At 32.7% G+C, this 6,762-nt stretch overlaps 1 pseudogene; it reads right to left on the bottom strand.

Annotated features, from left to right (window-relative positions):
• Nucleotides 1-384: 384 nt before the first annotated feature.
• LOC112483237 lies at nucleotides 385-500 on the bottom strand (annotated as a pseudogene).
• Nucleotides 501-6,762: the final 6,262 nt, after the last annotated feature.

The following is a 6,762-nucleotide window of genomic DNA, read 5'->3' as shown; positions in this document are numbered from 1 at the left end:
TCCACATCCTCTGATTATAGCTATTCTAACAGGTGTGAGGTGGTATGTCATAGTGGTTTTGATTTGCATTTACCTAATAGCTAGCGAAGTTGAGCATCTTTTCATATATCCATTGGCCATTTGTATGTTTTCCTGGGAATACTGTCTGTTCAGGTCCTCTGCCCATTTTTTAATTGGATTATTTTCTTGTCGAATTGTATGAGTTCTTTATATATTTTGGATATTAGCCCTTTATCACAGGTTTTGTTTCCAAATATCTTCTACTCAATTGGTTCCTTCTTTGTTTTGTTTATAGTTTTCTTTGCTATGGAGATAGTTTGGCATATATTTATTTTTGCTTTTACCTCCCTTGCCTTTGAGGTCAAATTTATCATTTATTTTTTACACCTACAGCACCTGGTCTTCCTAGGTGGTCTCCCATCCAAGTACTAACTAGGCCCAACCCTGCTTAGCTTCCAAGATCAGACATCGGTCTTGTTCAGGGTGGAATGGCAGTAGACTATGGACCATGGCTCCACTGGGGCACAAACCCAGGACTTTCTGCATGTAAAGCAGACATGTTAACTACTACACTATGGAACCATGTCCTGCTTCAGGTCTTATATTCAGGTCCTTAATCCATTTTGAGTTAATTTTGGTGTGTGGTAATGAACTACAGTCTAGCTTTGTTCTTTTGCAGGTAGCTTTCCAGTTGTCCCAGCACCATTTATTGAAGAGGCTTTTTTTTTCTCCACTGCATCTTTTTGATTCTTTTATAGAAAATTATTTTCTCATATAAACATGAGTTTACTTCTGGACTCTCAATTTTGTTCCACTGGTCTGTGTGTCTGTTTTTCTGCCAATAACATGCTGTTTTACTTATTGTCACTTTGTAGTATAATTTAAAGTCAGGCAGAGTGATGCCTCCAGCCTTATTCTGTTTTTCTCACTCCACTGCATCTTTTTGATTCTTTTATAGAAAATTATTTTCTCATATAAACATGAGTTTACTTCTGGACTCTCAATTTTGTTCCACTGGTCTGTGTGTCTGTTTTTCTGCCAATAACATGCTGTTTTACTTATTGTCACTTTGTAGTATAATTTAAAGTCAGGCAGAGTGATGCCTCCAGCCTTATTCTGTTTTTCTCACGATTGGTGATTTGTCTTTTGTGCTTCCACATGAATCTGGTGAATTTTTGTTCTATTTCTTTAAAAAATGCTGATGGGATTTTGATGGGGAGTATTTTTTTTTTTCATAACTAAACTCTGGAATCGATTCCATTGTTAATGACCAGTAAAATGGTAGACAATCTGAGATACATTCATACAGTAAAATTCTACTCAATAATAAAATGGAATACATCTCTGATAGATAAAACATGGTGAATCTCAAAAACATTAATCTGAATGAAATAAACCATAAACAAAAGAGTAGATACTCTACGGTAACTTTTATGTGAAGTTCTAGAACAGATTAAATTCATGGTATAAAAAAATCAGGCAAAAATGTTCTGAGGGTACTAGATGTAGAAATTGACTTAGAAAGGACATGAAGGAATTTTCTGAAGCAATGTTAATATACTATTTCTTTATGGAGGTTAAGGTTACACAAGTGTACCCATTGGTTATAATTCATCAAATGTTCACTCAAGATCTGTGTATTTTATTGTGCATTAATTTTCTCTCTAAATAAAAAAATATGTAACGGCATATTGCAGTCTAGTTAATTGGTATCCATTATGAAATATTTAGGGATGAAGTATACTGATGTCTATTTATTTCGAATATCTTATATTTTCATGCATTGCTAAAAGGATGGTAAGATAGATAAATATGTGATAAAGCAAATATGGCAGCATATTTATTGTATAATTTAGATGGTGGTATATGGGTTTTCACTGTATAATTTCTCCTACTTTTCTATATGTTTGAAATTTTTCATATAAAATGTTGAAAAAAATATGGTTGCAGATACTTAGTCTTTTAATTATCATTTCTAATTAACAAACCATCCGAAATCTTGGTGATTTAAAATAACAACTATTTTTACTTTACATTATGATTTGGAGAGTCAGGAATACACATGGGGAGTCAGGAATACACATAGGCTTAGCTTGACAATTCTTCTGCTTCATGTGTTGTTGACTAGGATCACTTTGTAATAGTCAGTTAACAGATGAACTGATCCGGAGGGTACAAGAAGGTTTCACACACATGCCTGGTACCTTGCAGGACTGGCTAGAAATCTGGGCATAGCTGGGCCCTTTTCTCTTTCTATGGTTTCAACGGCTCTCCCACTGGTCTTTCCAGCCATATCATTGGACTTCTCACATGAGAATTCAGGGTTCTGAGGGACCACTGTGAGAGATCTCTTAATGGTTAGGCCATCATATTATATTAATCAAAACAATCATAACCAGCCCAGATTTAAAGAGAGGAATGGCAAATAATTTGTAGCTATATTTAACCCGAAAAACAGCAAAAGTAAATGTTGGTACTTAAATGTTTGACCTATTGAATACAAATTTATTGACTGCTCATTATAAGTGGTGAGAATTTAGTGATACATGGTTTGAAAACATCATTTTTACCCTCAATGGACTTATAGTTTAGGTTGATGGAGGAGATAAACATAAACTTACAATACAATATGATAATTTCTTTAATGGAGGTATATACAGAGCAGAAGGGAACATAGAGAAGGGAGATGGAAGAGTCAGGGAAATATTCCTAAGAGCAGTACTGGAAATTTGTCAAACAAATAATAACATGATGGTATTTTATAAAGAAGAGGAAAACACGTTACTTGAAAATCCTTTCCTGCCCCCTTTACTGCCACCTAGATGATACTCTCCACTCCTCTCTCTATGCCCCGCTATACCTACACATATTTCTATCATAGCACTTAAATCATTTTTATATAGGTATATCTCCTATAAATCATTTTTATATAGGTAAATCATTTATTTATAGGTATATCTCCCTAGTTAGAGCAAAAGCTCCTTGATGGCAGAGATGACTTGTCTCTGTATCTTTGATGAGTGAATACAATATCTCAATAATTTTTTATGAAAAAAAATTTAAAGACTAATCTGCTAGCAGTTCTTCTGAGTTATTTTGGGGTTTAATTTGTGGGGATCTTTTAGTCTGCAACTTCATGATGTTGTCAAAGGATGTAACTTTAGGCATAGAGCTAGGAACTTTCTTGAGGTCCACTTCAAAGTGGGTACAGATATGTACTTAACATAATAAAAGTGCCTCTATAAAAACCCCCAAAAGGGAAGAGACCTTTTTTGGAGCTCCTTGTGCTGGCACTTTCTCTTCCCCATAAAAAAGTATAAAAGTTAAGGAGTTGGAAACAATTATAAATTAATGAATAAATTAAAAAAGAAAATAAAACAAGTGACAAAATAGCTAAATGGTAACATTAATTCCACTATAGTAAGGTGGGACACTAAAATCTCAGTAAAGCCATTTATCTTAAAACAAAACAAAACAAAACAAACAAACAAACAAAAAACCTAAAGCAAATAGAAAGCCCACAAATTTGCTATCAACTGAGGTGAAAAAAAAAATTGTTTCCTCTATGATCCTCTGGCTTGAAAAACAGAGTCAGAGAATGAATAACCTCTTCAAATTTCCCTAGTGCGGTAGCAAAGAGCAGAACGTCCTTTTCTCAAAAGAATCTTAATCAGATGCTTTCATATTAGATTTCCACATAAGTAAGGACAGCCTTAGCCATTTCCCTGACTAGTCAGCAATACCAAAACCTATAAGAAATAGATCCCTCTCTTCACAGATTCAGCTTTACCTGGTATTAAAGAGAGAAAAATAATCACTCAGCTCAAAAAGTCTCCTCAAAATCATGCCTATGGCTTAGATTATGAGAAGAGCCCAGATTGAGAAAGCAAGTGTGCAATTTTCACATATCTGTAATATGCAGAAACACTGTCTGTCACTGATAGTAATTAATGCTCTAATAAACAAGAACTGTGATGGGCAAGTAAGAATTGAAGTGGACAAAGAAAAATAAAATGAACAAAATCAATCAATGAATTGATTGCTCTCTTTTTAATGAGAGTCTCAATTTCTTTAGCTACAGCTCTTTCATTTTCATCTTTCTCTCCTGTGTATATAATTACCATGCACATTCCTTCTGGTTGTGACTTTTTTTCATATTGACACAATTATATTTTCATTTAAATGAATGTCTATCTATATAGCACACAGGCTGAGAAATAAAACTGAAAAAAAAAAGAAACTTGATACACTTTTCCAAAACTTATTTTATCTATAATGGAAAGTATTAAAAATGCTTTATTATGATGCATGGCAAGCTTTCTTAAAAGTTGTTGGCTAAACGAATACGTATGTCATTTTTACTTTACATTTATTGACACATCATATTACTTTGGAGAAGATAAAGAATTTATCTTTATTATAAAGCTATTATTGCCATAATATTTCACAAGCAGGTTGTCAATTTCCTCCATTATCATAAAATCCAAATTATCTCTGATGATCACCCAAGACAGAAGTAAAGACAGAATAAAAATCACCATATTAAAGGAAAATTTAAAACTATTCATCATTGTTACAGTTAGATTTTTTAAATATAAACAACTTCAGATAAAATTTTAGAATTATGCCCATTTAATCTTTATTTTTAAATAAAACAGGCCTTTAATATCTTAAGATCTCATATCCCTAAAAGCCTTTCTTTCTGAAATATTTATATTTATTTTATATTCAATGTATATTTTGTTATCTATCAGATATAAGAAATTATTGTTATATAATAAGAGCTAACGTTATTGAATTTCTACAATATACCAGGCACTGTTTTAATTGTTTTATGTAATAATACTAACAATAATGTTAATAGTGACAGATAATATTTAATGAGTGCTTACTATATGTCAAGTATTATTCTAAGTGCTATGTTCATTTAATTCTAACAACTCTATGAGAAAGCATAATCATTATAATTTTACAGATGAAGATATTGAAACACATAAAGTTAAGTAATGTACACTAAAAGCATGAGTAACAACAACAACAACAAACAGTTAAACTTGACTTCATCAAAATTAAAAATTTTTTCCTTCAAAGTACACCTTCAAGAAAGTAAAAAGATAACTCACCATATAGGAGAAAGTATTTGCAAATCATATTTCATAAATGACTTGTATCTTTGGTATATAAAGAACAATTACGATTCAATAATAAAAGACAAATAGCCCAATTAAAAATGGGAGAAAGGTCTTAAATAAGCATTTCTCTCAAGAAGATATACAAATGACGTTATTATCCATAATAGAAATGCAAATCAATACCACAGTGAAATACTACTTCATACCCACTAGGATGGCTAGTATCAAAAAGTCAGGTAAAAACAAGTGTTAACAAAGATGTAGAAAAATTAAAACCCTCATACAATTTTGGTTTACCACCTTAAATGTTACAGTCACTTTGGAAAACAGTCTGATAGTTCCTCAAATAATTAAATATAGAGTACTATATGACACAGTAATTCCATTCCTAAGTATATACTCAAAAGATAAGAAAGAATATGCCCTTACTAAAACTTGTACACAAGTGTTTATAGCAATATCATTCATAATAGCCAAAAGATGGAAACCACCAAAATGCTCATCGACTAGCAAATAGATAAACAAAATCTGATATATCCATACAATGAAATATTATTCTGCTGTAAAAAGGAAGGAAGTTCTGATTCATGCTAAAAGATGGATGAGTCTTTAAAACATTATGCTAAATGAAAGAAGCCAGCCACAAAAGACCATATGTCATATGAGTCAATTCATATGAAATATCCAGAACAAGGAAATCCACAGAGACAAAAAATAGATTAATGGTTGCTTAGGGCTGGGGGAGGAAGGGTGGAGGATGCTAGGATGATAGCTAAAGAGTATAGGAATATCTTTTTGTGGCAATGAAAATGTTCAAAAATTTACTATGATATGGTTGCACATATCTGTGAATTGAATTGTAAACTTTAACCAGGTGAATTTTTGGTATGAATTATATTTCAATAAAGCTGTTTTTTTTGTTTTTGTTTTTGTTTTAAAGATTAAGTAACTTGTTCAAGATTTCACAGCTGGTAAGTGACAGAACTGGATTTCAAACTCAAGCAGCTGGGTTCCCAAGTTCAAAATTTTGACCACTATATCTTTAAACTCTCATGTGTTTTCTTTTGTTTAATCTTTAAAATAACTCAGAGAGGTGAGTACTGTTATTAAGTTCATGTTATCGATAAATGGTAAATGAATATATAGACATGATCTCGCATAATCTAGCATAGAGGAGATACATGCATTAAAAAAAAACTAAGTATACAGACGGCCAAATATAGTGCACAACTTGGTGATGGACAGAGAGGAGGGGTTTCGAGGGGACATCAAGATAAAAAGGCAATGTACAGAATGGGAAAAAATATTTATAAATCATATATCTGATAAGGGGTTAATATACAAAATATATTTTTAAAAAACCCATATGACTCAATAGCAAAAAAAACTTCAAATAAAAATGGGCAGAGGGGAGAGGAAAAAATAGGCTCTGTTTGTCCCTCTGGCGACCAAATCAAAGCTGTGACAGAAACAAGGAGCAGCAACAAGGAAAAATCACCAGAGATCTTGATGATCAAGCTGTACAACTAAGGAGAAATTCAAGGAAGCACCCTGCAGTGGCAGAAGGTGAAACGGGCAAAGACGCACGTCTGCCCAGTCCCGAGCGGTTGAGTGGGACGGAGGCTGCAGC

Source organism: Pteropus alecto, unplaced genomic scaffold (genome assembly GCF_000325575.1).
Source record: "Pteropus alecto unplaced genomic scaffold, ASM32557v1 scaffold116, whole genome shotgun sequence".
Taxonomy (NCBI): domain Eukaryota; kingdom Metazoa; phylum Chordata; class Mammalia; order Chiroptera; family Pteropodidae; genus Pteropus; species Pteropus alecto.
Note: the sequence above shows the minus strand (reverse complement) of the source record. Positions and strands in the feature narration are given on the sequence as shown.